Below are 17880 nucleotides of genomic sequence, written 5' to 3'. Positions count from 1 at the left end.
TATGTGGGGTGGTGTGTCTTAGGGGAAATCAGGCTGAAGAACTTTAGAAATACACAAAGGGACTTCCAGATAGAAAGCACATGGAATTAAATTGAATGCAGCTAAGACTGATACATCCTTAAAAAGCAAAAGCCAGATACTCCTGTCATGCGCATTGATGCTAGTTTGCCTTAGAGGACCAAGCAGGACTCAGAATGAACTGCAACTTTGCTTCCAACTAGGAGAGATAAATGCATTTGCACTGATAGATTTTCTGCAAAGTTGAGTGAGGTTTAGGACTAGACTGTTCTCTTTATACTAAAGCTCACAACTAAAAATGTTTTCTGTTCAGTTTAAGTGAAGAAAAAACTTGGAGGTGCCTGCACACGCCATCCTCTCTCTGAGAATGTCTCCTCTCCCCATCCTTAGGGTGGGCTCCTGTGCCATCTTTATAGTGTAACTTCTCCCTCAGAGTCAGAGCTGGTAGGATCTCTGGTGGACATCCAGCCCGGGCTGAACCAATCAAATCTTTTTGACTCAGAATCCAGAATCAAGAATCTAAGATATTGGCCAGATCTTGCTGAAGTTTTGAGCCAGACTATAATGCAAAATTGGACCTTTGGTAGTCATAGGCTTGGAGGAGCAGAGAAGCGTAATCAGGAAAGAAAAAATAGGATACAGATGTGCAGGCGAAAGCAGAAGCAAGAAGCTGTGAGCTCCCAGAGAGATGGGGAAACTGATGGGTTCTGACAGCTTTACAGTTTCTGGTCTAATTCTTTGAGAGGCCCAGTTAAACTTCCTGGCCTGAGATGCACACATTTGCTTAAGCTAGTTGCGGTGGGTATTTGTTATCTTCAGCTTAACAAGCCTTAATGAAAATCTCACAGACATTGTAAAAGGGACAAGAATGGATTGTTCTTTTTTGTTATAAAATATCCTTCTCGGTAGCAGAAGATTTTTCTTAAGTATTTTGTTTTAGGGAACCTTAACTATGACACATTTTTTTAAATGCCATTTGGACATCACTCACATTATTACACACAAATGTCACTCTAGCCAGGGAAGACACAAATTCTAGCATTGTAGCTACTCACTAAACAGCTGTTAAATGAATAAATGTTTCTTAGATGGGTATTTACTAACTATTTCAGCACTGAGCTAAATCACATATGAATCCTATGTTTCCAGAATTAATGATTAGTGTCCTTGGAAGACTGTTGTGCCTTTCATCAAAACATAAATGAAACATTTTTTATGGATTTGCTAGAACACGTGGCCTACATATGCCATGCAGTTAATTTGTATTATTTCCATATAAGAGAGATTTATTGCCTCATAATAGCAATTAGGAGAGGAAAAGTGGTGTTGGGTCTTTGAAGACAGTTTAGAGAAAGAACCAGTGGTTGACTTTTCTACATGTGGTAAATTTAGTGGAAACTTTATTCATTTCCATTGCGGAGATGCCCTGTAGATGGCTAAATGTAAGGTTAAAATTCTTTTCCTTCATTTTAGAGTTAGACTTGGAATCAATTCTTGTTCTGTGTCTGGGGAGACGAATTTAATGCCTCTCTAAATTGCAAGACATCGTTTTCAGAAGTACCTTGAAACTGTTTGTGAACATGCCAGTAAGAATGATCTCAACTGCCCAGGAGGAGGGAAGAAGTTGATCTCCATTGGAGACCTTCTCATTAAGGAGTGACTCTACCTGAGGTTGATTGACAGGGGCCTTAAAGAACACAGGTGGGTTTCATTGCCCTCAGTTGACCATCCAGGCTGAGTAGTCCAGCCGGTTGATGGGATAAATGGTGGTCTTGGTTGTTCCCACATTAACTACACAGCCTTTTGGCTTAGAAACTTTCTGAAAGTTAATTTGGCAAGAGATATTTCCTGAAATAGCCCATTACAGTGGCCCATTTTGAACCCCAAATTGATGTTGAAATAGCTTATATGATTTTATAAGGATAGGTACTTTATATTTTCTAAAGCCATAGGACATCCAAAAGTTTTCCGTATGCCTGGATTTATGTAAGAAATTGTTGGCCAAGTGCGGTGGCTCATGCATGTAATCCCCATACTTTGGGAGCCGAGGCGGGCAGATTGGAGCTTGGGAATGCAAAACCAGTCTGGGCAGCATGACGAAACCTTGTCTCTACTAAAAATACAAAAAGTTAGCCAGGCGTGGTGGTGGGCATCTGTAGTCCCAGCTACTCGGGAGGTTGAGGCAGGAGAATCACTTGAACTCAGGAGGTGGAGGTTGCAGTAAGCCGAGGTCGCACCACTACACTCCAGCCTGGGCAACAGAGCGAGACTCCGTCTCAACAAAAAAAGAAAAGAAAAACAAACTGTGTGATTTTCATGAGCAATGTTACTCCTGTTAAATAAAATTCAATGTAAGTAACAATCAAAATAAGAAGAGTGTAATGGGTTACTTTAAAGACATGAAGGAAAATCACAAACAAAGGTAGTTTATGTTGCTTTTTTTCTAAGATGCAGAGTCAAATTTTCATTTGGTCCCGCAAATTGCTAGAGAAATAAGTCTGTATTTTGTCACTAGTCATGGCTGCAAAGATGTTTATGAAAAGCACGGACAATCTCCCTGATCTGTATCAGGAAATGTATTCAGCTACAAGTAACAAAAGCCCCAAACAGTGGATTACGCAAATTAGGGTTTTTATTTTTCTCACCTTTCAAAAAGTCCAGAGGTCAATGGCTAATGGTTTTGCCTCAGTGGCTTGCAGATACCAAGGCCAAGGTACCTGGGAAAATCTGGGTAGAGCAAAGAGGGAAATGATGCAAGCCTGCTAGATCTGCCCTCCTGGAAGGCCCACCCACAAAACTTTTGCTCACACTTCGTGGCTCCAAACTCTATCTGCAGAAGGTGCTGGCTTTTAGCGAGCCACATTAAACTTCCCAACAAAGTTAAGGTCTGTGAGAAAGAGGGGCAGGTGACCAGCTGGTTGGCCCCAGTATCATGGCAAACTGAAAACAAGGACAGTGTCTTCAACACCTCTGGAAATGAACATCTTGCTATGGATGGATCCATCTGAATATATCTCAAACCTGCTGAAATCTATTTATATTTTCAGCTGGTCTACATTTTTGAGGGAACAGTCAACAATGTTAGAAACAAACAAACAAACTCAAAAGGTTTATTTTCAAGTTAGCCTTTCCCATAGCAGTAAAGAAGAGCCCAGTGGGCAGACAGCTGCTAAACATCACTGTTTGGGTGTTTCCCACTCTCTCCCAAAGAGCAACATGGGAATTGCTAATACTTGGAGACTCCCTCCTTTCCCTACTCATCATTCCTCCATACGCATACGTGCATTCAGGCCAGTCATGTAGACCAAGCTTCCGTCAAGCCCCGCTGTGCACCAGCGTACTGTGTGTGAGTGTGTATATATCTACATTTTATATATTATTTTCTATATATTATGATGTTTTTTACATCTTAAAAACACTTTCTGCCTGGGGAGAGACTGCATATCTCTGGGATAACCAATTCTTACAGATAGCAAAGGGCTCAAAGGGGAGTATGTCCTTGATATGCAAGCTAAGCAATCTAGAGACGTCCTCCTCTATTTGGCCCAGCCACCCCAGGAGGCAATATAGCCTGGCTAAAGTTAAGCTCAGATATGGAATTATCTGTGTTGCAGTGGAAATGGTTAAGTTGCAACATAAATCATTGACTCATCTGAACTCTTGGGTGAGTTGGCTGTACTTTGGGATGAGATGAGGTGTTTTTTTTTTTTTTAAACCAAGCCTTCAGTGCTTCCACATGGGAGGCACCATATGGGTAGAAGGTGCCCAGTGCAAAGGATGGGCATTCTGGCTGATAAGTAGTTCTTCCAGACCAACATGGGGCTCCTGCCCCGTCCTGGGTGAGGAATATGATGTGCGCCACTTCTTCAGTAGCCGTGAAGAACTTCCATTCCAATATTCATATTCACATTCCAAATCTATTTGAGTTCTGCTGTGAGTCTGGGCACCCTAAAAACAGGGAAGATGAATCTGTGGTAGCTGCACCACGAGGGACAGCCTCCGTTTGTGGCATATAGGGACATTCGAGAGGGAGGACATACTCCATAAATCTTAGTAATGAGTTGAAAGTTGCCCACCTCCTTCCAAAAGTCTTTGAGTTGTATCTGCTCTACATTTCTCTTTCCTTTTTCTCTTTTTCCTTTCTGCCTAGAGCCTCCCATTATCCTGAGCTTTGCTGTGAAATCACCAAAGGTTCATAGTTACCTAAACCTACTCTAGGCTGGGTCCATGTTCCTCTGATGTACTGTACTGTGTTCTCTGAATTGTAAAATAAGTTCATGATTAACCGAAAACTAGCCTCAAAGTACCTATGATTGGGGGGGGAAAAACCCAAAAGGTCATTTCTTAAAAGGGTAGCTGGAGGCTGGAGAGGAGAATGCTGTGACAAGGGGCTGTGTGGAGGAAAACTCTCTCAAGGTGCCAAGAGCTCCTAGGGCAGGGGTGGAGAGATGGGAGGGACCATGCCCTCCATCAGAAATGCCCATGGCAGTGTCTGAGCACTGCCTTTCCTGACGTCCCTACATGTCCCCCTTGATCCCGAGGACTAGAAGCTGCTATATATGCTGCATGCCTCAGAAAACAGATGCCAGGCATTGCCATTGCTATTGAAGTGCTTATAATTATATTAGAACTTGACTTTTGGGCTGAGACCTCTGGGGTTGTGTGTGGTAGACATGATGGAAAGAAGGGGATGCAATCCTATCATTTCTCATCAAGATCAAGAAGAGTATCTGTGTAATAGAAAGATAATGTGAGCCACATGGCTCATCTTCATTTTTCTAGTAGCCCTATTAAGAACTTAAAAAGATACAGGTGAAATAAATTTTTAAAATGTAGTTATTTAATCCTATATAGCCAAAATATTATTTTAACATGTAATCCATATAAAATGTTGAGATCCTTTGTAAATTTTTGTAGTACAAAATCTTCAAAATCTGCTGTATATTTTGTACTCACAGCACACTGTAGTTTAGACCAGCTACATTTCAAGTGTTCACTAGCCACACGTGGCTGGTGGCTGCTGTATTGATCAGCACCACTCTAGGAAGATCCATTGCTTCAACATATCATGACTGCTTTCATCCATCTTCGCCCTGCCTCGCTCTCTGACCATTCTGTAACCTCTCCCTTCCTTCCTTCTTTCCACTTGCCCCCATTTTCCCTGACTCCTTTCCCAGCACTCCCCACTCTTCCTTTGCTCCTTTTCTTTCTTATGTCAGTGACTTTCTCACTAGATGGTAGGGCCAGAAAGAAAGGAACAAAAAGAGCTTACTTTTGCACTAGAATAGAAGAGATACAGGGGCAAACAGTATGTAGGTCTATCCCAAACCATACCAAATCAAGTTCTAGGAAGAAATAACATTTCTAAGTAAATTTTATTTGGAAAGGAGGTCATTAAATTAATTTAATTCATAATAAAATAAGAAACACTAACTATTCTCTATGATTTAATGACTCTATGCACACATGTATCAAATTTTCCAACAGTAGCCATACCAGATTTCTTTCTGTGGCATAGAATCTATTTAATTGCTCGATCTTTGTAAACTAGCATCCAAGCTCATGCAGAATATGTGGGAAGCATTCTCAGATGCTACACTTCTCTTTGCCACCAAAAGCCTCGCCGACTCATATCCCTGTTTCTCAGAAACAGGAATAAGGAGATACAGTCACACACTGCATAATGATGTTTTGGCCAATGATGGTCCGCATATAGGACGGTGGTCCCATATAAAAAAAAACCAGTAAGGAGCAGTGGCATGTGCCTGTAATCCCAGCTACTCAGGGGACTGATGTGGGAGGAACACTTGAGCTCAGAAGTTTGAGGCTACAATGAGCCACAACTGTGCCACTGCACTCCAGCCTGGGTGACAGAGCAAAACTCTGTCTCGAAAAGGAAAAAAAAAAAAAAAAAATAGGAAAAGAAAGTCTAGCGCAACTATTATGCATTGTGCATGTACATAATACTTAAAAATGATAAAAAAAAAAAAACCAACGTTACTGACTTATACATACTTTTCATCACTATTTTAGAGTACTCCTTTTACTTATTTAAAAAAAAAAAACCAGCCTCAGGAAGGTCTTTTAGGAGGGATTCCAGAAGAAGGCATTGTTATCATAGGAGACGACAGCTTCATGCGTGTTATTACCTCTGAAGACCTTCCAGTGGGACAAGATGTGGAGGTGGAAGACAGTGATATTGATGATCCTGATACTGTATAGGCCTAGGCTAATGTTTGCATTTATGTCTTAGTTTTTAGCAAAAAAGTTTAAAAAGTGAAAAAAATTAATAGAGAAAAGCTTATAAAGATACAAAGAAAGAAAATATTTTTTGTACAACTGTACAATGTATTAGTGTTTTAAGCTAAATGTTATTATGAAAGAGTCAAAAAGTTAAAAAAATTAAAAAGTTTATAAAGTAAAAAAGTTTCAGCAAGCTAAGGATAATTTATTATTGAAGAAAGAAAAAACTTTTAAATAAATGTAGTGTAGCCTAAGTGTCCAGTGTTTCTAAAGTCTATAGTTGTATACAGTAGTGTCCTAGACCTTCACATTCACTCACCACTCACTCACTGACTCACCCAGAACATCCTCCAGGCCTGCAAGCTCCAATCATGGTAAGTGCCCTACACAAGGGTACCCTTTTTAATGTTTTATACTGTATTTTTACTGTACCTTTTCTATGTTTAGATTCAAAAATTTACCATTGTGCTATAATTGCCTACAATATTGAGTACAGTAACATGCTGTACAGGTTTGTAGTGTCGGAGCAATAGGCTATACCTTATATCCTAGGTGTATAGTAGGCTATACCATCTAGGTTTGTGTAAGTACACGATGATGTTCACACAAGTGCAAAGTCGCCAAATGATGCATTTCAGAAGGAATGTATCCCTACCATTAAGTGACATATGACAATAGTTTCTTTTCCCCTCTTCCCTCCTCTTTGATGTTGAAGAATGGCTTGGCAGAGCCTGGAGGTCAGTCACATAATGAAATGGTTGACTCCTAACTCTAAGATGTGGATTTCTTTGGTACAGAGAACTGTTCTTCAAAGTCTTAAATATACAAGAATCCAAGCTTGGGCTCCCAGAGATACCAGGGTTTTTTTTTGTTGTTGTTGTTGTTGTTTTTTTTTTTTTTTTTTTTTGCTCATTTCCTTATTTCCCTCTTGTTCAATAGTATTCACTATTCCATTGTGAAGTCTCCCCCAGGTCATTTTTGGTTGATTCTGGGCATCTTTCTTGATCATCCCAGCTCTTCCCTCTGGTTGGGATATACTAGGTGCATTTCCAAAATTTGATCTTGGGCTCTGCTCTACTGGCATGCTGTCTCAAACTGACATTCCCTTGACTTACCATAAGTCAATTCCATTGTCCAGCTTCTTAAATAGAAATCATTTGGTTGTTTTAATATTTTGACTGCTCATTCCTGCATTTGTATATAATTATGCTTAGACTACCTTTTTCTACCATGCGCAAATTCGACATGAAAACTGTTCTCTCTTGAGCTTTAGCCTCACTAGCTATGCTGAGCCAAAGCTTTTGTTGTTTTCTGTCTAGCTTATCCACCACCCACTTCATTTGACCTTATAAACATGTTTAAATAGATTTCTCGGATAATGACCATTCTAGCTGGCAACTTCCCGTTTAGATATTATAGCAGGCACAGTGCAAATTAGAGGGCAGAGCAAAAGCACTAAGAATCATGAGACCCTGGATAAATATAGTAGACCCGCTCAGGCTCATAGGACAAGGCTGGGTTCTTACCCCAGTTTACCCACTGACTCAGGGGGTGACTCTGGGGAAGGCCGAGTAAAACAATCATTGGTTTCATCTACTGGTGACTCAGGCATGTTGATCTCAATAAATGGGGGCAAAAGAAGGAGTCTGCTGTCACGGAGACACCTCATTTCCATCCTGGGTGTTTCACTGTTCCCTGGGTTGGTCTCTGAGTTCACTGGGAGGAAAACAAAGATGCCCTTTGTGCACTATTGAAGGCAGGCTGGGTGCTCATGGGGCAACTGGCCGTATCAGCAATGAGAGGAATCTTTTAAAGGTTAGCAGATGGGCAAATAGGAAGAGCTGTTCAACCTGATATTAAAAGGTTGCCTTTCAAATGTGGCTTTGTTCAATTCAGTGTTATCTTGCTTTAATATTTTCCACTGCTCTGCGATTTTGCTAATAGACCAGTTCACCAGTGATGGGAGCATTCAGTGAGAGCCTGGTGTTCTGCTCAGTACCAAGTGCAGCACTTTCACATACTTGATGCTCAGTGAATGTTGAAAGAGACAGTGAAAGGGTACAGAGCTGAATGAGTAGGTATGGTTACACTGTAAATGGCCTTGCTCACATTCTTTGACAGCAGCTTTCTTTGCTGACTTGATTTTCCAAATGTCAGAATTGTCAAATCCTAGCATCTTCAAGTCTTCTTTATTTTCTTGATTTTTAGAGTAAGGGTTGATTTAGTAGCATTTTCAGGGACTCTCTGGCCATCTGATGGGTCTTTTAGATTCAACTATTTGCAGGAGATCATACTTTTGTGACCTAGAAGGGAAATTTTTTTGGATAACTTTTCATGAGTCTTTATTAAATAAACTTAGCATATCCTCCCTCCTTATTCCACAGAAATAGATCTCCATAGTTTCTGAGTTGGAATAAGGAAATGAAATAATATAATATATAAAGTTGTACAGCAATTTGATGAGCAACTAGATTGTTCTTCAAAATGCAGAAAATAAACCTCTATACTAAAAGAAAAATGCAACTTGCAAAATAAATTACTATATAAAAAATTTTTTAATTCATATTTTTTCCTTTGAGGGAGAAGCAGCAACTTCAAATGGGTGAATGGCATCACTGTTGACTAGTTAATAAAATCATCTTATATAATATAGTTCTTATACACTTTTTTTGTTGTGCTGAATACCTTTATGTCCTGATAAAAATTGCTTGAGGCATGAGGAACAAGTGTTCGGCACTCTTTGAAGAGAGGTGGTAACTAAGCTTTGGGGCTTGGCCTTGTTGCCTAAGATCACACAGTTTGAAGCTGAACTGAAACTAGAAACCAGGGATGCTGGATCAGAATTCAGTACTTTTTAGAATATTAGAAAGAAGGAAAGTCAGCCGGGTGTGGTGGCTCACACCTGTAATCCCAGCTCTTTGGGAGGCCAAGGCGGGCGGATCACTTGAGGTGAGGAGTTTGAGACCAGCCTGGCCAACATGGTGAAACCCCGTCTCTACTAAAAATACAAAAATTAGCCAGGAGTGCTAGCACATGCCTATAATCCCAGCTACTTGGGAGGCTGAGGCAGGAGAACTGCTTGAACCTAGGAGGCAGAGGTTGCAGTGAGCCGAGATCGGGCCATTGCATTCCAGCCTGAGCGGAGAAGCGAGACTCCATCTCAAAAAAAAAAGAAAGAAAGAAAGAAAGAAAGAAAGAAAGAAAGAAAGAAAGAAAGAAAGAAAGAAAGAAAGAAAGAAAGAAAGAAAGAAAGAAAGAAGGAAAATCAGATACACAAAATATGAATGGAAGAAGAGCTAATAATAATGAAATATTTTTGGTAGGGTTTACCTCAATGAAAAGCAAAATCACCTCCACTATTTTCTCCCGATTGACTGAAAGCCCTAAGTATCAATCTAGGAGTTCCATAAAAAGAAGGACTGTGCCTCTTTCAGATCTCCTGGACCTAACCCAATTTCTCATGTCGTAGGTCCTAAACACATGCTTGATGAATGAATAGATAACTTTCCACAATGTCTTCTGTTGTTAGCTCCTTCTCTTATACCTTAATAATCCATTCACATATTTCCTCCCTCTGGGTGGAGCATAAGTCAACTTCAAGATTGGACATGTGGCATAACATCATTGTGAATACATGTTGATTGAGCACAGTGAGGAAGCAAAAGTTGAAGCAAGGGTTATATTTGTCTTCTTGGATTGCACTCCTTCATTAATAAAGAAACACAACTAGTAGAACTTTTGGGGTTGAAGAGACTTTAGAGATCATGCAGTATATTTCCTTCAGCTGAAGCACAAAAGTATGAAATGGCTAAGGAAGGCCTCATGAGGAGATGGGAGCAGTGCTGACATGAGATTGGCATCTCCCAAATTCCAGTCCTGTGTTCTTTCTAATGCACCACCTCTTATCTGTCTGGTGCATATGTATATGTGTATATATCTATATCCATATCCGTATCTATAGCTATCTTCAAATGGGCTGGTCATTCTTGTCTAAATTTGAGTAACATCAAGGTCCCTGAAATTGAACAGAATGGGTAACATATATTGAAAATGGTCTCTTTTCAATGAAATATGTTTTTGATTAGTATCTTATCAACAGTTTTCATAAGCAGTATAAGAAAATGAAGATGATCACAAAGCACTAGTTGGACATTCACTTTGACTACTTGCCAATCATTAAGTGTTCATTCACATGCTATGACTGTAGGGCACCCTGGTGGATGCTGGAGGAGGAGGGGTAAGAAGAAGGATGAGGCAAAATCCCTGTCTTCAAGGATCATGCAGTCTGTTTGGAAAATTAATATTTATATAAAAATGAATAACATGAGTGTTCATTAAATGGTAGAAGTTTGGGTAATAGTGCTACCATCTCACTGTATTAGGAAGGCCTTTCTGGAGGAGGATATATTTATGCATATAAAGGATTGGCCAAGCTAAAACAAGTGAAGGAGACTGCTTTGGTGGGTCAAGGATGCAGAGAAAATGACAAAATCAAATACCAATAATTCTAATGGTTTTCAAGATTCCTTAAAATATTTTGGCCATCAGTTTTCAAGTATAGACTATAATTTGCACTATGTATGTACTAATCCTATTGTATTTAGGTTTTAGCGTGACTCTCACAAAACCATAATCTGAAAGGTTCCTGAGACAGGCATTGACAGCTATATAGAACAACCTTTGGCTAAAGGATGGGCATCTCTGACCAGTAGCGTAGTGGCCACTTCTCTGCTCTTCTCACATCCCCTCAGATCCATTTTGCCATGTTGGTGTGCCTTTCCTCTAGCTTCTGTGTGATTTTTTTTTTCTAGGTTCCCCCTTGTGACTCTCTCAGATGACTGCCCCTTTGTCTGCAAGCCTGAAAACCAGAAGTGCCTAAGGGGTTACATCCTCCCTGCACAGCCCTTAGCCAATGACTGGCAAAGGAGAGGGAAAGCCTGGATTCATTGCCTCCTTTGGGAAAAACTCAGAGACATGATTCAGACTCCGGAGTTCTCCTGCAGGATCAGGCCTACATCCCCTTTCTGAAATTTCTCATAAACCACAGTCCCCTGCTTGACTTTTTCCCCTTCCCTGCTCATCATCCATCTTCCTCTACTTCCCTCCTTCATTTCAGAATCTGCATCTGAGAAAACTGCCCTAAGATAAGGAATATGCCTATCTTCCGATTTGAGTTCTGTAAACAAGAGCCAAGAGAGCAGGGGTGATGATACAGCTGAGCCACAATCAAGTTTCTTATTATTTTCCGGGCACAGAAGATTCCAGTCCACATCCTGTCTTCCCTTCATTCCCAAGATATAGCAATAGAAGTCTGAAGATGGTAAACTCTAATAACGGTTCCCTGAATAGAAAATAACAAGCCTTCCCCTCCATGCCTAACAGTCCCCAATACAATTGGTGTTCATAATATGCAGTTTGAAGACAATGATGACCAATGACCAAAGGCATAATCAGAATCACAGCCCTATATCAGCGCTCTGGACCCACACATCCTCTTGCTCACCCAGTGATGTTTACCAGGAGGCATCTTGCCAGAAAGGAAATCAGCTGTGGGGGTTGTACGTTCCAGGAGCCAGCCCATCAAGAAGGCATTTGTGAGTTTCAGGGCGTGGGGGTACAGTGGAACAAACGTGGTGTCTGTTTGCTTACATCATGGAAGCAGCATTGGAAGAAATCACTTCTGACCAACCGATGCCAGTTGGTGGAGCCCAGATTTTTAAAACTAGATAGTTGCCCATCAGTAAGGATGTCCAAGGGGCGAACCCACCAGCATGACTCTTTCCCTCCCTCCCTCTGTTTGATATTTTCAGGAGTGCTACTCTGTGATAGGCTGCACTCATGTGATGATTACTGTGTTGTGCATTCGCTGACTCTCACGACGTACAGACTTTCCAAAGCTCAGCTGCTTTATAACATCCAAATTAATACCAAGAGATTTCTGGGAAGAGGAAGGGAACTACTGTGACATATGGACCAAATCTAATGATTCATATAAAACTCATCAGTTACATTTTTACCTCCTTTGTCCCCTTCTAGTCCTTTAAGAAATAAGAATCAATCATTGTCACATTGTCTAGTTATTTATACTGTACTTACCCAAAAAGGTACGTTTACTTCTCATGAATTTTGACTTATTGAGAAGAAATCCAATCTCAGTCATGGATTGAGACTGTTCTTGTTGTTAATTAATGAAAACTGAATTATAAACTGTTTTGTACAAAAAGTATTATTGAAAGAAATGTCACACTAAAAGATGTATCAAAAACCTTGATAAAATTAAGGTTCATTGTGTTTAGCATTATTCAGTCATCCATCATTCTGGGAGAAGGCATATTAAAATCAACAAGTTATTTTGACATAATTTACTCTTTGTGATTCTTCACAATTCCTCCAGGATGACAGATAGGACTTTGTAATCATAGCTGAAAAAGGCTCATCAATTAATAGTTAAATTAATGAATGAACAAAATATAATGTCATTCATCTATCAATTTATTCATCATCCTACTTAGTACCTCTTTTTAACAATGCTTCCTAAAATGCGATTTACACTGTGAATTGGTTTTACAAGATTCTTTTAATCAAAGATGAAATTTATAACACAGAAACAGAAAACCAAATACTGCTTATTCTCACTTATAAGTGGGAGCTAAACACTGGGTACACATTGACCCAAAGACGGGAAAAACAGACACTGGGGACTACAGGAGGGGGCAGGAGGGGACAAGGTTTGAAAAACTTCCTATTGGGAAATTTACTCTCGGTAAGCTCATTACCTGGGTGATGGGTTCAATTGTACTCCAAAACTCAGCGTCACACAATATACCCTTGTAACAAATCTTCACATATACACCAAATCTAAAATAAAAGTTGGAAAAAAGATGAAATTCAGTTCAGCCACAGTCTTACAGAAAACATCAAATTAGTAAAATCTAAAGTTACAAGATTTGATAGTTTTACAGTAGTTGACATCTATAGAACAGACAATCTGGACTTTACATGATCTATAGGACATCTAGAGGATGTCCAGCAGAAGAGAGACTGCCTTTTCTGTATATCTTTTTTAATAAGTAAGGATATCTTCTTAGAACCCCCCAAACAGGCTTCTTTCTGAACCAATCACTGACATGAGAAATGAAACAGCTACTTAAGATTAATGAAGATTTGCTCTTTGAGTCATGTAAAGGAGGGGTGAAGACCCGAACAAAAAGTAAAGGAAGAGAGAAATGCCTGGTGGTCAATAAGCCAACAGTGTCTGCTTCAGCTACCTTTCCAGGAGCCAGCTTCTTCTACGATGGTGAGAAGTGTGTTGAGGGGTCATGAAGTGACTTTTTGCAAGGGTGGCTGTTGCTTGTAAGTGAAGACACGATGGCCATAAGGTATGATTGATGGAGGAACATTCTCACCTTCCCCAAAATACCTCACGAATGCATCTTCTGAAAAGTCCCACATTATGACTTTGGGTTATTTTATCTGGAATTAAAATACCTATTAAAATGCATGTTTATAATTTTAGAGTGGGATAGCATAGTAAATAAACACCTTAGGATATTTTCTTCAGCAACTCCTTTTTAAGCGCCTAAGAGCAAGGCACCCTGCTAGGTGGGAGATGCAGGAATACCTCACAGATAGCCCTCTATTCTGACAACCTATCAATTTGAGTGAACTACATGCACAAGGACTATAGTAGAAAGTGATATCATCGAGATGTGGCTGACCTTGGAGTTCAAAGGTAGGAACTATAACTTCTGAATGATGTAGAGGAAGAAGGGAGAATGGTGAAGAAGGTGGTGTTAGAGTGGGCTGTGAACGACTCTAAAATGCAGATACAGAAAAAGACAATCAAGGCTAAAGGGTTCCATAGGGGTGTGGAGAAGCACAGGAAGCATGTAGGGGAAACAGAAAGATTGCCTTTACTTGGAGCAAAATGATGGCAATCCATGGTTGATAAGATGAGAAACAACTCCTTTAGAGGCGCTTGATGCCAGGTTAAGGAGTTCGGAATTTGTTACAGATACAGAGAGGATCCTTCGAAGGTATTAGAAAAAGAGTTGTTATTAGGGAAATTGTCTGGTTTTGATGGGCAAATAAAACCAGGGGGGTTTTATGGGAGGAGGTAATAATAGACCTTGGCAGTGGTAAGGGCAGTTATATATCTACTAATTATTTGCAGTGACTTAGAGAAGAAGAGATAAAACATTTCAGGAAAAATAGCATGGTCAGAGAAGTTTAGGTTCACACAAGGCACCTCCCTGTCTTGGATATCCAAGAGACAATATAAGGCCACCAGGGCCCCCAAGGAGTTTCTGGAGGGGGCAGGGGTTATACTGAAGTCCAACAGCAGTGTTTGCCATGCTCAGCATTTGGCCCAGTGCAGAGATTTCTCCCAAGTGCTGACAAGCTTTTTCTCATTCCTGGAGACTGAGTTCCCAACCACTGTGTCTGTAGCCCCTGGTATTCCCTGAATTGGCACCAACCATTGTCTAAATGTTCCCCTTTGTTCTTAACTTTCTAAATGACTCATCAGATTCCTACTTATGTTGTCTGAGTTGATTTATGAAGCCATAATGTGACAGATGAGACCTAATTCCCTTGGGGATTATTATTTCTCTAGGTAGTTTCCCATTATGGCAGTTTCAATGACATGTGTATTTCTGCCAACAATGCTTAGTTCTCCTTTTGTACTTTCAAGATTCTTGACATCAGGTCCAGACTTTTGGAATTCACTTCCCCAGCTATTTTGACTATGTTTGAGTAGAAGTTCTGGCAGGGATTTTTATGAAGCCATGCTATATATGATAGATTCTAATTGAAGAGTGAGATGTGGAAGATATTGCAAAAGCTAAGGGTTGCTGCTGGCTGCAGTAATGATGGGAAACCAGATAATTCAGCCAACCTGCTAGGTAGACCCACCTCTATTAACCTGAATTATCTATCTATCTATCTATCTATCTATCTATCTATCTATCTATCCATCAATGAGCATTTCACAATTACAGGGCAAAGTTGCACCAAGAAGCCATTAGCAAATGTATTTATTCAATAACAAAAAGAGTCCAAAGAAATAGAGTTACTAAAGTACAATGTAACATTTTTTATTTTTATCAGCATTCTCACCATTGTATAATCCAACTGAATTGTTTCAACCTAGTTGGCCTGTCAGGTTATCCTGATCAGCAAGGATTAATTCATTAGACCATATCCCTATCTGTATGCAAGAAGTATAATTGTCAGGACATTCACGATTAGGACTGACTTTCATCTAGTGCGCACTGGTAGAGCATATGGGACAGCACCCATTATCTTTATTTGTAGGGGTCCATGTGGTTAATAAATTGTTAGACTGTTACCCTTGCACAAATTGCTGAATTATAAATATAAAGAATTATAAAATAAGATAAAAATAGCTTGTTAAGGAAACCTAAACCTCTGACTTTAATGCTTCCATGCTGATACATCCTGTGTCAGATATGGCACCTATAGGTGATTTTACAACCACAGGTTATTAAGCACCAATATACAGACCAAGGAGGAAAATAATGTAGTTCTGAAAACTAAGTAGTACATTCAGAGGGTCCTTTGGCTTATGAAACATTTGTCTCAACAAGAGTTTACAGTTCAGAAAAATCAAAAATGTTGCAGGAATGAAATAAACATCAGGATGGGTATATTAATTTCCTATTGCTGCTGTAACAAATTACTGTAGATTTCATAGCTTAAAACAACACAAATATATTTTCTCATAGTTCTGGACATCAGAAGTCTGAAATGGGCTTTAATGGGCTTAAATCAAGATGCTGGCAGGCTGCATTTATTCCAGAGGCTCCAGGGAAGAACCTGTTTCCTTCCATTCTCAGCTTCTAGAGTTTGCGGTATTTCTTGGCTCATGGCCCCCTTTCATATTTAAAGCTAACAGTGGCCAGTCGGCTTTTTCTCACAGTGTATCACTCTGACAGTAATTCTCCTCTCTTTTCCACATTTAAAGAACACTTGTGATTCCACTGAGCCTATCTGGACAATCCAGGATAATCTCTCCACTTCAAGATCGTTAACTTACATCCACAAAGTCCCTTTGGCCATGTAAGGTAACATATTCACAGGTTCCAGAAATTAGAACGTGAGTAACTTTGGAAAGTCACTGTTCTGCCCACCACAAAGTGTTTCCAAATGTCATAGTGGTCACAGTTAGTGTTTGATCTTGGACATCCCAGTCTCAGACTCAGAAAACCTTGTTTTCTCCCTGAAGTTTGCAACTGAAAGACTGGGTTGTTCTGCCTGTAGGAATAACCTAGATGGTGGAGTTGAGATGAAAGATGGGAGTAAATATAAAAAGAAAAATGGAATGATGAAAAGATGGAAAGTATGGAAGATGGAAATCAATCAAGAAATATTTATCAAACGTGCTTTATGTTGAGCTCTGTAGGCAGCAAAAAATAGAAGAAAATACACTTAGCCTCATTTGCTTGAAGGACTAGACTTTCTTGTGCTCTCAAGGTAAAGCATTTTGCTCATGGGCTACAGCATGTTTTGGAATCCCTTCTGTGCTTTGCCCTAAACAGTGTGCCCTGAACACTCAGGCCTGTCCCAGAGACAATCAGCCAGTCAGTTTGACTGGAGCTGAAGGAGCATATCTTCCTTAAAACAAGACAAGGAGGGGCCCCAAATGTCTGTTAATGAGGAGCAGTTGGCACACGAATGACCTCACCAGGAATCTCTTGTCCCTCCTGCTGTACTGCCCTCTCCAGGTTTGGTGAGTTGGAGTGCTCAAGAGCTGGCCAGTACTCATGCTTGCAGCTAAGCTTCCCTTTTGAGATTTCATTGCTACCACTTTACAATATCCAGGTTTTGTAAGTGGTTACAAGCAACAGTATTGTATCAGCTTAGAGGAAAGCTCCATTCTAAGCAGAGACCTTTGCCACATGTGTAACTTCCATGTCCATTCCTTGAGCATGGTTCCACTTGGAAACACCTTAGTTCTAGTCCAGTTATGTCATCTTGGAGAAACAGTTTCATTCCTCTAGTCTCAATGATTTTGTCCTTGTTCCTCTTTGATGTCAAAGCTAGGCTGGATTATTCCAGTTTATTGTCATCAAGTCTTCAACCAACGCCGTTAAGCAGGCTTTTAGAGCAAGATGTGTACAAACTTCAGACCAACAGGGAAATTGTCCTGAGATGCAAATAAAATGGTCCATGGTAATAAGACATTGGAAGTGGGTAGGAGGGTTCTTCCTCCCCTGCTGCCTCTCTATACTCCTAAGCCCCCCTCTCTTTCCTTGGTATAGATGAATTAAGATGAAAAATGTATCTTCCAAATCTTGGTCCAGCTCAAATGTTAATGTACAATTATTTCTTATGTTTTCCTCCCAGAATTACAAAAACACAAGCTGTAATATAAGGAAAAAACTAGAAAGAAAAAAAAAAAACCATAAATTCCAAAAGCAGTTCTTTGAAAAGTTGTACAAAATAGAAAAAGAAAAAGAAAAAAAAAGTTGTAAGCCTGATCAAAGGAAAAAAAGAGCCAAAAGGTTAAGAACGAGAATGGAGACATAATATAGATACCAAAAAAAGTGAAAGTAATTATGAGAAAATGACCCTATAGTGACAAAGTTGAAAACCTAA

General features: G+C 39.9%; 1 long non-coding RNA gene across 1 annotated transcript in view; it reads left to right on the top strand.

Moving 5' to 3' along the window:
- LOC105473096 (uncharacterized) overlaps positions 1–12689 on the top strand; it is a 129038-nt gene extending 116349 nt beyond the window's left edge. Inside the window, exon 3 of the long non-coding RNA XR_011625068.1 lies at positions 11073–12689. This is a non-coding gene — a long non-coding RNA (uncharacterized lncRNA). The remainder of the gene's footprint in view (positions 1–11072) is intronic.
- Positions 12690–17880: the final 5191 nt, after the last annotated feature.

Source organism: Macaca nemestrina, chromosome 6 (genome assembly GCF_043159975.1).
Source record: "Macaca nemestrina isolate mMacNem1 chromosome 6, mMacNem.hap1, whole genome shotgun sequence".
Classification (NCBI taxonomy): domain Eukaryota; kingdom Metazoa; phylum Chordata; class Mammalia; order Primates; family Cercopithecidae; genus Macaca; species Macaca nemestrina.
The sequence above is the reverse complement of the archived record's forward strand: the minus strand, read 5'-3'. Positions and strand labels throughout refer to the sequence as shown.